The sequence below is a fragment of the Sparus aurata genome, chromosome 9 (genome assembly GCF_900880675.1).
Source record: "Sparus aurata chromosome 9, fSpaAur1.1, whole genome shotgun sequence".
Taxonomy (NCBI): Eukaryota; Metazoa; Chordata; class Actinopteri; order Spariformes; family Sparidae; genus Sparus; species Sparus aurata.
In genome coordinates this window covers 16,168,616-16,182,456 of record NC_044195.1, presented here as the reverse complement: position 1 = coordinate 16,182,456, position 13,841 = coordinate 16,168,616, and the positions used below count along the sequence as shown (strand labels likewise).

The following is a 13,841-nucleotide window of genomic DNA, read 5'->3' as shown; positions in this document are numbered from 1 at the left end:
GTAATCAAAAGTTTCCAGTTCTAATTTGGCTCAAATTGCTCATTTCAATTATTGAACCCACCTGTGATGTATCACAAACAGACAAATCCAAACTCTGATCAGTGGTGTTTTGTAAAAGCATCCTGCAGGTCCACCTGACAGTGACCAACAATGTCAGCAGAGCATTTTCTTATTAATATTCAGCGTCAAAAAGCCTTCAGAGTAAATGGGAACAGCTGCTGAGAGAACAGTTGTAAATGAAGTTCAGAACCGACCACAGAACATTTCTTTATTGTTGAAATCATGAAAAAAAACCCAATAAGGATAAAACAGAGACAGTTCTGTTCTTGAAGGACAGTCTGTTTGAAGGGAAACTGAAAGGACTGACACCTCACATATTTTATAGATAAACGTAATAAAGTAAAAAGTACAATAACTGTCTCAGGAGCAGAAAATCCAGCTGTTCAATAAATTCTACTGTGGATTTTCTAAAGAATGATTAATTAAATTTCCTTGGAACTTTTTTATGTGAAAATGTTCATGTACATTTTTTAATATTGCTTTGTAAATTGAAGAGTTCTGAATTCTGCGTCAAGTAAAGTCAATAAATCTCCCCATGAAATACAAACATGTCGTGGAGTACCAACACATTTTACATGATTTCTTAAAAAAAAAAAAAAAAAATACTGGCATAACTTCTGGCTCAAGTAAAGTATTATTACCTCAAAACTATTTAAGTGCAGTACTTTGGTGAACATTCTTTCCACCATAAAATGTAACAAATCTAAAGATGAAATTTCAATAGTGACTAGATTGATTTAAACTAACTGTAATGAGGAGAAAAAGTACATTAATTACTTCTGAAGTAAATCTCATGTACACCAAAACTGTACTTGAATAGATGTAAGTGCTGGTTCACTGGTTTTTAAAGTCATCACAAATAAAAGGGAGGGGGAGGGAGAAGGAAGGAATGAGGGAGGAAGAAAAGTGTTTTGGCCTCAGGAGTCAGTCAACATGTTTTAGTGAGATATTTTAAAAACTATTCCACTTATAAAGAAATGCTGTGGGATTAGAATTGTCCTTTTGACCCGTGCTTCAAAGCCAACTTCTCTTTTTCCTGTGTTTAAACCTAAAGTAGTAGCTGACTCCAGCATAAATTTGACATGTGTGTCTTTTTAGCTTGTGGCTGGGACTTTATGTATCCAGTCTTTCTGGCAGTCTGAACACTCTGTAGACTTTACTCTGTATCCTGACAGACTACTTTTTCCATGACAAAAATTGCCTGCACCGTTTAAAACCTGCCCAGTTTGTCTGAACCATTCATCAACCTTTCCCCTCCATTGCATGACAACCAACAACTATGAACCTCTAATATAGCAAATTATGCACAACATACACACATGTATATAGTTAAGCATGAATGTGAATGATATGAACATGAATAAAAGTCAGCAAACTTCACAAACACAGCTACGCAAAGAGGCAAATGCCTCAATTGATCGCTGGAAAGCTTAGATTGTTGTGATTCTATTCATGTAAGAGAAAGCTGTGAACAGAAAAGTCTAAACGAACCTCAAGCTTTCTGGGAATTAGTTAAATAAATGATGTATGAAAAGCTCAATGCTGCCTCCCCATGTTTAGTTCTCTCCTGGCTGGATTCATACCATTCTCATTTTTTATACATCAACAAATGTGTCCTCTCTCTCGTTCTTCCTGTGTAACATATCACATGTTTCTTCAGTAACAGGAAACATGAAACTGCTCATCACTAAATCTCACTGAAGTTAAAAAAGTACTTAATGTAACATATTAAAAGTAAAGGTACACATTATGTGAAAAAAAAATGTGTTTGTGACTGTTTGCGTATGGTTTAGGGGAATTGTATTAAAATGCTCATGTGCGTAGAGCTGACAAACATATGACTAAAAGACTGAAACCTCCCTGTGAATAAGGGACTGTGAGGGGAGCAGAAGGAGTGGCCTTGTTTACACAGAGCAAGGAGGGAAAGTACAGATAGTGGAAGACAGTTACGAGAGATGCCCTGGTCGACCGGATGGTGCAACCTTGCTGATAAACTTGTTTGTGATATTCAAGTACAAGCTGCAATGTTCCCAACTTCTCTGCATTCTCAAGTGCATGCAATAAAATGATCCCACGCAATAAGAGACAAAGACAGATTTAGTCTCTCAGCATTCATTTGAACTTTATTTCACCCTACACTGGCAGCTCTTTGCTCAAGGCACTGATTGGATTTTTCGTTAATTTCAACAACATACGATTTCTTATTAAAACACACACACATTCATCAGGTCATGAGATGAGATACATTGATGTTCACATGAAAGTATTGTGATGGAACACGGTTAAGCAGCATATTGTTATAACACGTTTGCTGTCAAAACAGAACAATAAGAAAATATCCCATAACATGATACATGGTATTGTGCATTGCTCACTCACTGACATGCCTTCGTACTAATATCCATCATTAATGTTATTTTAACCTTTGCTTTTCCCATTTGACAAGTTAAAATGTCTGCTGTGAAAGGGGTCTCATAAAATAACTCACAAAATAAAATGTATTCAATCAGGACTGAAATGCAGATTTTTCATTTACAAACAAGAATTTAAGCAATAAAGAAGCAACTTAAAGGAACAGTGCAGGAACCAAGTGCTTTTCCCTTTCACACAAGTTACACAAAATTATCAAAATACAACCAATTACAATCAACAGTGTCAACCAGCAGAGTCATAAACAGCTTCTTTCTGGATAGCAACACAAGTGGTTAATGGCACAGACTTAAAAGTTCTTTGGCAAGCTCTTCCATACAGTTCACATCGTAATGCATATTGAGAAGATTACACTTGAACAACAAACAGACAGCTACATATCTACTACAATTAGTGCAAAAGATTCAATAAATTCCACAGTAACTATAACCAATATTATGGAATTAGATTTGTGCCAAAAGAAACAAACAAAAGTTCTTAAATGTAAAAAAACAAAAAACAAAAAAAATAAACAGGAATTGGAGAGACCATAAAACTCATTTCAAAAATAAAACTTAGAACTTGCAATCAATTAATTTGTCAAATAATGTAAAATATTGGTCTTTTACTCTTCTAATAATGCATTACTTTGTTTACGGTTCCCTCTGCTGGTCTCTCTCCGCTCAGACTTTTGCGCTGACTCTCAGCTTTGCGCTGTCGCTGCAGCTCTTTCTCGTTTGCGCTCCCTGACTTTTTGTTTGCAGTTTTGGCACAAACCTCTCGGGTAGGCGGGCCTTTTCAGCAGAGCGTCCCCATTGGCTAGGTAGATTTTGACTGGCACAGCTCAGTACCTATGTGAAGGTAGCTAGCGCGCTAAACGACCCCAGCTTTAAAACGGAGAGAAGAAGAGATGACGACGACAATGAAGACCAACAGTAACAACCCACAACGAGAAAAACAAGTGAAATGTAAGTAGTTATGACATACATATATTGTTCTTCAGTGTCGTTGTTGTCCTCGTCATCTCTTCTTCTCTCCGTTTTAAAGCCAGGGTCATTTAGCGCGCTAGCTATCTACACATAGGTACTGAGCTGTGTCAGTCAACAACTAATTAGCCAATGGGGACGCTCTGCTGAAAAGGCCCGCCCGCCCGAGAGGTTTGTGCCAAAACTGCGAACAAAAAGTCAGGGAGCGCAAACGAGAAAGAGCTGCAGAGAGAGTGGAAAGCTGAGAGTCAGCGCAAAAGTCTGAGCGGAGAGAGACCAGCAGAGGGAACCGTAAACAAAATAATGCATTATTAGAAGAGTAAAAGACCAATATTTTACACTATTTGAAAAATTATTTAATTGCAAGTTCTTAGTTTTATTTTTGAAATTAGTTTTATGTTCTCTCAAATTCCTGTTTTTGTTTGACATTTAAGACATTTTGTTTGTTTATTTTGGCACAAATCTAATTCCATACAATATAATCTTTAATACAATATCTCTACTATGATGTTTATATTTTTGTTTTGCATGTTTAAAGGTCCCATATTATACTGTTTTTTATCAATTTCACACAGCGGTCAGAAGTCCAACAACACTGTATTCGAAATGCATTGCCCCAAACCCATCCATGGTCCTGAATTTCAGCTGTCTTAAAGTCGCTCAAGGGAGCTCTACTTAGAGCAGGCTGTTTCTGTGCCTGCACCTTTAGCAAACACACATACAAGCCAACAAGAGTCGGCACGTTGTCATTAAAAATGAAACGCAACCACTGTCTCTTCTGTTGTTCTGTAGCAGGGACAGAATATAGGCACTGATGTGGATTTTTACAACCAACAATAGAGCAATTTGGGTGTCTAACTCTGAACGACGCATTGCGAAACACTGCTATCTTACCGCTGGACACACCGAACTTCACCTTGGGGATGAACGCCCCCCTCTCAGATGTCTCCTATCACCACGCAGAGGAGGCCGGCCTATGAACATCTCTCCTTTTCATTATGTAACGAAAGGAGCTGAATCTGAACAGCCTGTAGGAGCGCCGTTTTACCAGTGGGTGGGCTGCAGAGATCATGCAGGAATCATTTGCTTTCCTCAGTCTGGGAGTTGGTAGGCTCAGGGAGTTACAGCTTATATATGTAGAGACCAGAGAAAACGTGTAATTCATAATATGGGACCTTTGACACCAAAAAACATTATTGCTCGATAAGCCAACGAAACATATGAAAGTGCACAGATTTGATCAGTATAGGCTCATTTCACTCTTGATGGAGCTGAATAACTGTAACAATAGTAACTGTTGATTTGATCACTTGAACTTTTGGAGACGATGTTAAATGGATTTAAAATTATAAATATGATCCTTTAAAAACCTCCTTGTCACTCTAACTTCAATTTCATCATATCACTTTAAGTGTTTTTCAAGTCTCATTATAACATTATTTACTTTTGAATGCGCTTTGAGATAAATATATAGCTTCATCTCATTCACTTAGGCACGAAATGAGTGACACAGAGATGAAACAGTATAAACAAAAAACTGTTTCAGCAATCATTTTGAGATGCCGTGCCTGAAACTTAAACAGATATATCCAAAAGCCTGATAATAACAATAATCTCTGTAATATCATTGTCAATTTGGGGATTTAGGAGGAGGTGTCAGGAGGCGCTGCAGTGTGCCTGACAAAGATACACAGGAACCGTTTCTCTCTGCTGAGAACCTGCAAAACAGAAATGTACATATTACATAAAGTCAACTTTTACTGTATATCATACAAAAATGAGTCACATTGATTTAGAAATTAATTTAAACATTTGTGTCTGTCTTGAATCTAACGTCAACTGAAATTAAACTGCATCGCTGAAGCAGAGTTTTTGCAGCTCAGCTACATGCCTAATTCTGTCTCACCAACCACATGCAAGAGGCATTTCACTTATTTGTAAACGTTTAAAAGTTGCATTAATTTGGTAGATTCACATTATTTGTGTCAAGGGATTAGTTATGCTGTTGTGCTTTGTTACCAACAGCAGTAGTGCATTTTCAAGGCTGCTTAGCCAATGAAATATGCAATTCATTTGAGAATATAATAAAAATAATTCCTTGCATTATTACAATAAAGCCTTTGCTGGTGTTTGGGCCTATTATTCTTACAACAATTGACTATATGTAAGAATGGGTTAGTAAACTCATCAGATATGCAATGATTAATATCGGTGTATATGATGGAGTAGTAGCATTTATTCTATTCTCTTATTATTTAGCATTTTATTCCACTTAATTGTATGAACTTCTACTGTTCTTGTTACCTTTGCAGTTTTCCAGATTTATAAAAGGTACCAGAGTACAGCAGCAACAGTCAGGATAAGCAAAAGACTAAATAAAGTCCAACAAACAGTGTAGCCTCCTGTGGAGAGACAGGACACAAGAAAAAGAGATAGTCACAGGAAATACTGATATACACAGTCAGTGTACTAGGTACATCTAGACAAAGTTGATACAGCCCAATGTAACAGTCCTGCCTTGAAGAATTTCCTCATCATTTGGCTCAATGCATGACAGTGTTTGTATAATGTGTTTCTAACCACTTAATGATTGCACATTGTGTGAGGTGACCGCTGTCCGTTGCGCAGTCATGATTCATTTTTCATGGTGAAGCCAGATTCTTAAACAATCATAAATTGTAATAAGAATGACCTCTAGTGGTGTGTGACATGAGATGAGTGCATAAAAGTTGCATTAATTTGGTAGATTCACATTATTTGTGTCAAGGATTAGTTATGCTGTTGTGCTTTGTTATTTTACCAACAGCAGTAGTGCATTTTCAAGGCTGCTTAGCCAATGAAATATGCAATTCATTTGAGAATATAATAAAAATAATTCCTTGCATTATTACAATAAAGCCTTTGCTGGTATTTGGGGCTACTATTCTTACAACAATTGACTACATGTAAGAATGGGTTGGTAAACTCATTCAGATATGCAATGATTAATATCGGTGTATATGATGGAGTAGTAGCATTTATTCTATTCTCTTATTATTTAGCATTTTATTCCACTTAATTGTATGAACTTCTAATGTTCTTGTTACCTTTGCAGTTTTCCAGATTTATAAAGGTACCAGAGTACAGCAGCAACAGTCAGGATAAGCAAAAGACTAAATAAAGTCCAACAAACAGTGTAGCCTCCTGTGGAGAGACAGGACACAAGAAAAAGAGATAGTCACAGGAAATACTGATATACACAGTCAGTGTACTAGGTACATCTAGACAAACTTGATACAGCCCAATGTAACAGTCCTGCCTTGAAGAATTTCCTCATCATTTGGCTCAATGCATAACCGTGTTTGTATAATGTGTTTCTAACCACTTAGTGATTGCACATTGTGTGAGGTAACCGCAGTCAGTTGCGCAGTCATGATTCAGTTTTCATGGTGGAGCCAGATTCTTAAACAATCATAAATTGTAATAAGAATGACCTCTAGTGGTGTGTAAATGGTATTGCCGACTGAAAGCCACAACCACAGAACAGGAGCAAATGCAATATGAAAAAAACCCAGTCAAGTTAAACCTGTTCTCACCCGAAGAAACATGTAGATGGAAGTGACTGTGTTCTGTTCCATAAGGGTTTGAGGCCTCACACTGGTAGAGTCCATGCATGTCAGAAGTCATGCTAGGAAACTGTAACGTTGCACCTTCTACTCCGACCGCAGACTGAGGCCACGAGTTGTTAAACCTGAAACAAACAAACAGGGACAAGCACTGAAATATGTAGCTTGATTAAAGAGTCACATTAGACCAGAAATATGTTGTGAACTGTAGAGAGTTCAATGAATTTAAATTATTAGCTCTTTTTTTATGTCCTTAAAGTATAGGTTTGCTGCCTTTTCTGACTCAGACCTTTTCCAGGGAACACTTACTTGCGATGATTTGGACTTGTGGCCAAGTATTCTCAACATCATGGGTTGATGGGATTTCTAGTTGAGCCCAACCGACAGGTGGCCGATATTGGCTGATATATCGGTATCAGCGTACAGTCAGGTCCATAAATATTGGGACATCGACACAATTCTCTTTTTTTTGGCTCTGTACACCACTACAATGGATCTAAGGGATTTAACGGACCAAAAGTATTGGGACAAACTAAACAATAATAAATCAAACTTTCAATGTTTAATACTTGGTTGCAAATCCTTTGCAGTCAATTACAGCCTGAAGTCTGGAAGGCATAGACATCACCAGACACTTGGTTTCATCCCTGGTGATGTTCTGCCAGGCCTCTACCGCAACGGTCTTCAGCTCCTGCTTGTTCTTGGGACATTTCCCTTCAGTTTGGTCTTCAGCAAGTGAAATGCATGCTCAATCGGATTCAGGTCAGGTGATTGACTTGGCCATTGCATAACATTCCACTTATTTGACTTAAACTCTTTGGTTGCTTCTGCAGTATGCTTCGGGTCATTGTCCATCTGCACTGTGAAGCGCCGTCCAATGAGTTTTGCAGCATTTGGCTGAATATGAGCAGATAAAATTGCTCCAAACACTTCAGAATTCATCCTGTTGCTGTTGTCAGCAGTTACGTCATAAATAAATACAAGGGAACCAGTTCCATTGGCAGCCATACATGCCCACGCCATGACACTACCACCACCATGCTTCACTGATGAGGTGGTATGTTTTGGATCATGAGCAGTTCCTTTCCTTCTCCACACTCTTCTCTTCCCATCACTGTGGTACAAGTTGATCTTGGTCTCATCTGTCCATAGGATGTTCTTCCAGAACTGTAAAGGCTGTTTTAGGTGTTGTTTGGCAAATTCTAATCTGGTCTTCCTGTTTTTGAGGCTCACCAATGGTTTACATCTTGTGGTGAACCCTCTGTATTCACTCTGGTGAAGTCTCCTTTTGATTGTTGACTTTGAAACACACACACCTGCCTCATGGAGAGTGTTCTTGATCTGGCCAGCTGTTGTGAAGGGGTTTTTCTTCAGCAGGGAAAGAATTCTTCTGTCGTCCACCACAGTTGTTTTCTGTGGTCTTCCAGGTCTTTTGGTGTTGCTGAGCTCACCGGTGCATTCTTTCTTTTTAAGAATTTTCCAAACAGTTGATTTGGCCACACCTAATGTTTTTGCAATTTCTCTGATGGGTTTGTTTAGATTTTTCAGCCTAATGATGGCTTGCTTCACTGACAGTGACAGCTCCTTGGATCTCATCTTTAGAGGTAACAGCAACAGATTCTAAACGCAAGTGTCACACCTGGAATCAACTCCAGACCTTTTACCTGCTTAATTGATGATGGGATAACGAGGGAGTAGCCCACACCTGTCCATGAAATAGCTTTTGAGTCAATTGTCCCATTACTTTTGGTCCCCTAAAAAGTAGGAATAATATATAAAAACTGTTGTAATTCCTACACCATTCATCTGATGTGGATGTAAATACCCTCAAATTAAAGCTGAAAGTCTGCAGTTAAAGCACATCTTGTTTGTTTCATTTCAGATCCATTGTAGTGGTGTATAGAGCCAAAAAGAAGAGAATTGTGTCGATGTCCCAATATTTATAGACCTGACTGTATATGTTGCCTAAAATGCATTCAATGCACACAATATAAGTCTTTGAAAATTGCTCCCAGGGAAGTGTACTGTTTCAATGCAACAACAATGAAGTTTATTGTTGGACTGTAAAATATCCGCCTCCATTACATATTTTTTCACAACAGGGATCTTTATAGAAAGGTGTGTATATTGGCCGATATATCAATATCGAAACCTTTACTTCCTAATATTGGTATTGGCATTAGTCCCAGAAATCAAGTATCGTTCAGGCTCTAATTTTTTATCATAGAGAATTTTAATATTTCTTTAATCTGTATACATTTTCAGCTATTGTTTGTGTTCTTTGTTAATGCTGCTACAAGGCACATTCCACATACAATACAGACAAACAATGAAGATAGTGAAACATGGTCAACGTTGTTTTAGTGCAATACCACCAGACTAACAGATTTATTTTACTATGTTTCTGACCTGTCGAGGTTGTAATTTGACCTGGTCACAGGCAGTACGACTAAATATTATAACTATACAAAAATTGCCACTAGAAATGGCCATTGAGACCATTTCAGAAACAGTTAACAAGTCCTTGTAGTACATTCAAAACATGTATACTGGTAAACTAATTGTGCGGTTTTTGCTTTTTTTTGTGCCTCTTGTTTTTCCAAAATGGTCTTATAAGCCATTTTATACTGTATATACCCTTTAGTGTTCAGTTTATTAGGCAGTTCAGTCAGTTACCTAGACCTACTCAGTTCATGTTAAAGACGTACTATGTGGGATTTGTTGATTGCGTTTGTAAACACACCAGGTGCAGACGGCGATTCTGGAGTTGATAGCTGATTTTTGAATTTCATTACTGCAGTAAGATGTCAGATACCCATGCCCAGAAAGGTCCTGATGACAGCAAAATATCACCAAAACAAGAGTATACAGGCAGCTGGTAGATTCATAGCAGATACAGACATCACCACATATTTCTAGTGGATCATAAGTAATACTTCAGAGGGGCTACTTCTATATGGGTCCAAACACTGCTTCTTTTTTTTGTATACCTTTATATGATAACGCTTCAGCAGTGATTGAGTACATCTGCTCAAATAACTTTACATACAGTATAGTTGATGACCTTACAAAATATTGCTTTTTTAAGTTCCATAATAGATACAACCAGCCCCACTACGACCCTTTACAACAATCAAATGTCATTCACACATTAATACACCAGTAATATGCTATCTATGTACCAATTGCAGGGGTAACTGTTCCCATTCATTACTTTTGGCACTTAGGTACATTTTGCTAATCATACTTGTGTAACCGGGTTGAAATTATACCTTTATTTTTATGTTTGAAATGTCACCAAATCCTGATGAATATTGTTTTCTATATGTTTAAGATGTGTTTTATTGCCCATATTTATGCCTGAATGTTGTATTCTGACAAAGTGTTAATACCTGTACTGTCACTTTAAGAGGTAGCAGGCCTTGGTGCCGTTGTTCCGGTGCTTCTCTCAGTCCGCGCCAAGCTAGCTGAGAGGAGGTAATGTATTATTTTGCTCGTCATTTCTAAACATATATTTCGGGTTTTGGACAATGCAAACCTTGTTTAATTCCTGTATAAATGTTAGTACATAAGTTGTGAACATGCAGCCAATGTGTCAGTTGAATATAAATCTTGTAAACAGACTTTTTGCAAGCTTTAAAGTAGACAAGTTTCCACATGTTAGTCTAAAGAGTTTTCTGTGTGTGTATTCGCTAACAGGAGCTTGAGACCTGTGTGCTGTGAGAGAGAGACTGCATGTTTCAGAGCCTTATGTGTTTTTCTGTTGATTTGTACAGGTATGTGCATTATGTTCATTATAATTCATCTGGCGTAGTGTTTACATGTGTTTACACTTGTTGCATTAAGCATGTACAGGAAATTCATGTTATCAAATACATTGAGCATTTTATTATTTATTTCATTTATTTTCACATTTTTATTTAAAAGTATTTTTGTTGTTAAAACTAAAGGTTGAGTCATGTATGTGCAGTCCGCGCCAAGCTAGCTGAGAGGAGGAGCTTGAGACCTGTGTGCTGTGAGAGAGAGACTGCATGTTTCAGAGCCTTATGTGTTTTTCTGTTGATTTGTACAGACAAACCCACCGCCCTGCCTTCATTAAAAGAGCAACCAACAGCTGGTCGTGGTCTGGGTCCTTTCTTCATTCAGCTCAACATAGAACACAACGCAAAACATACAAGGGTTAACGGATGTGCAATTAATTTGATAAAAACTGTTAAAGACAATGCACGCCCGTTACACTTGCATACTTTGGGTCTAGTCCCACCACTGTATGTAGGTTGTGACAATGACGTTTAGGTTAAACATAATATCGTTTGATAAAAAAATTCCACTGAAACCTGTTAATTCAAACTACTTTACCTGCTCCATGTAAACTTTGCATCAGGATTGGCTTCAGTCCCACATTCAAACAAGCCAGAAGCTCGTTCATGAATGTACACTTCAGTGGGGGCGACTGCAAGAAACAGGCCGAGAGATGGGCTGGGTTATTGCTGTAATTGAGAATTGAGAAAATACTAGCTCAGGAACTCCATCCTACAGCCCAGCTACATGTGTTGCTACATCGGGCGCCTTAACCAGCATGTGAACAGCACCCACCAGCCTTTGGTCCACACCAAACCAAAACTCTATCGATATCATTATGTGTTAAAGAGTCTACCTGATTCTTCTGCAGGAGAAACTGTTGAATGGAAGCATTTGTATACTCACAGTGAACCTGTATGGTGAAGGGCAGAATCCATTTACTCGCCAGGGCTGCATTGGTGACGACACACTGGATGGTTGATTTCTCTGCTCGGTATTCCAAACAGTGAGCTGATTGTGGTAGTTGTACCATTGCCATGCTCAGTGGAGTTGGTTGTTGCCCTCAGTTTTCCTGCCAGATCACCAGTGAGCCACCTCACCTCGGCAGGAGGCTTGGAAGCAGCAGCCGTGCAGGTAACAAGTGAAACCTCCTTATCACCCAAAACAGGAGGATTAGCTTCCAGGCTTGAGACTGGAGGCACTAAAACAGTCACAGTGCACAATGAATTTATAACTATGAATAATCTAATAATAAATAAACAAAGACAATATTTGTATAAACAGAGCATCATACCAAGCAAGTTTAGAGGTATTTCTGTCTCGTGGTTACCGCTGGGAAACAGGGTGAAGATGCACGTGTAGATGCCTTCATCCATCAGCGTGACGTTGGCAAACTGGAGAGATCCATTGTTGTCATCAAAAATCCCAATAAATTCAAATCGCTTATCATGTCCATTGACAAACTTCGGTCCATCTGTAGGTAAGATGCTGAAGAAATGTTCATTCTGAGGTTTCCCTCGGGTTGTCCTCTGCCATGAAATCTGACTGAGGGTCTCCGTGGTGCCAATGAGTTTACACGGTAAGACAACAGTCCCTCCTACACGTGTGTGCGATCAGTAGAAATAATGTTTGAACCTGGCCCAGTCCACAGACAATCAACAAGTGTCTCAGTCACAGAAGTCACAAGTTATAATTTCGAGAGACACAGTGGCGTGCTGCTCAAGGGGAATCACAGCCGTGCGCCGACTGCCATTCTGGCCAGGGATATATACACTTCCGCGACTTGCTCCGCCCAGATTGGTGCGTCGTCCAGGTGCCGGTCCAATCTGATTCCCTCAGGAGGAGGAGGAGGAGGGGCACCCACATCCTGAAATCACTCAGAGACAGGCAACACACACACCAACAGAGGCAGAGCTTGGCGACGGCCGTAACAGACACACTAGTATCGAGCTTGATGTTTGCTGGCATCTTCCTTGTAGAAAGATCATAAACAGACTTTTGTTTGGGTAACTGAACACTCAATAATTCTCCCCACACAATAGAAACATACCCTTATCTGCTGCTCCTTATCTTCAGCTTTTAATCAAACAGTGGGTTTAAATTACTTTTGGCATTGTGACTCCTGAGCTTCCTCTATTGTTACCTGAGACAGGTCGTAATTCAGTTTACCTTATTCTTACATACAAAAAGATTAACCCCACATTTGTGTGTCTGCCATGAAAAGACGAGACGGAGTTTGTTATATATTAGCTAACTCGAGTATACACTGCGGGAAAAGATTTTCAGAATAACATCCCATGTCTCTGTATTGTATGATTTCACCAACTGCTTTTTTCCTCAGTGAAACCACAGACTGGCTAGCTTACAGTGACACGGCCAATCTGCTGTTCTTGTAGGCTAAATATAACGTTAGTGCTTAAAAAAACATTTGGCTCACAAACCTTCTGTAAGTGCGCTCAGGGTCGTCGCTGACACCAGTATAAACATCGTATTGCTCCTGAAAAAACACGGTTTCCATAATTTCTCGTAGAAAACACAAAAAAAAGTTGAGTCCATCGAACAAGTTGATTGATTCCGTGGATGTGTACTCTCAGTCTCTCACATCGCGGCTCTGCAGGCGCGTCATCGTGGTGCTTTCAGGAGGGTGGGACTTTCTAAATACCTGAAGCATGTAAAACTAATACGTAGGAAGAGGAATAGGATTAGGGAGAGGGGAGGTACTCAGGCAGGTATGAGTGAGTATAGTTTAGTTGTAACAGAATGTTAAGGCAGACATATTATTTAATCCTGTTAACAAAGTTTATTCATACCGCTTGAACGTTATTGTCCAACCTTGACTAGAGCAATAAACACCAAAGAAGTAAAAATTGCTGTAAGGGAAAGATACAAGGTAAACAATATGTGATTTACATTCGAAGTAGGAAATGTGTTTGTCTTGCTATTCAGGACTGAAAATAATCTTCACTGGAAATTTCAACAC

At 38.8% G+C, this 13,841-nt stretch overlaps 1 pseudogene; it reads right to left on the bottom strand.

The window, feature by feature from the left end:
• Positions 1-3,845: 3,845 nt before the first annotated feature.
• LOC115588161 (nectin-1-like) lies at positions 3,846-13,487 on the bottom strand (annotated as a pseudogene).
• Positions 13,488-13,841: the final 354 nt, after the last annotated feature.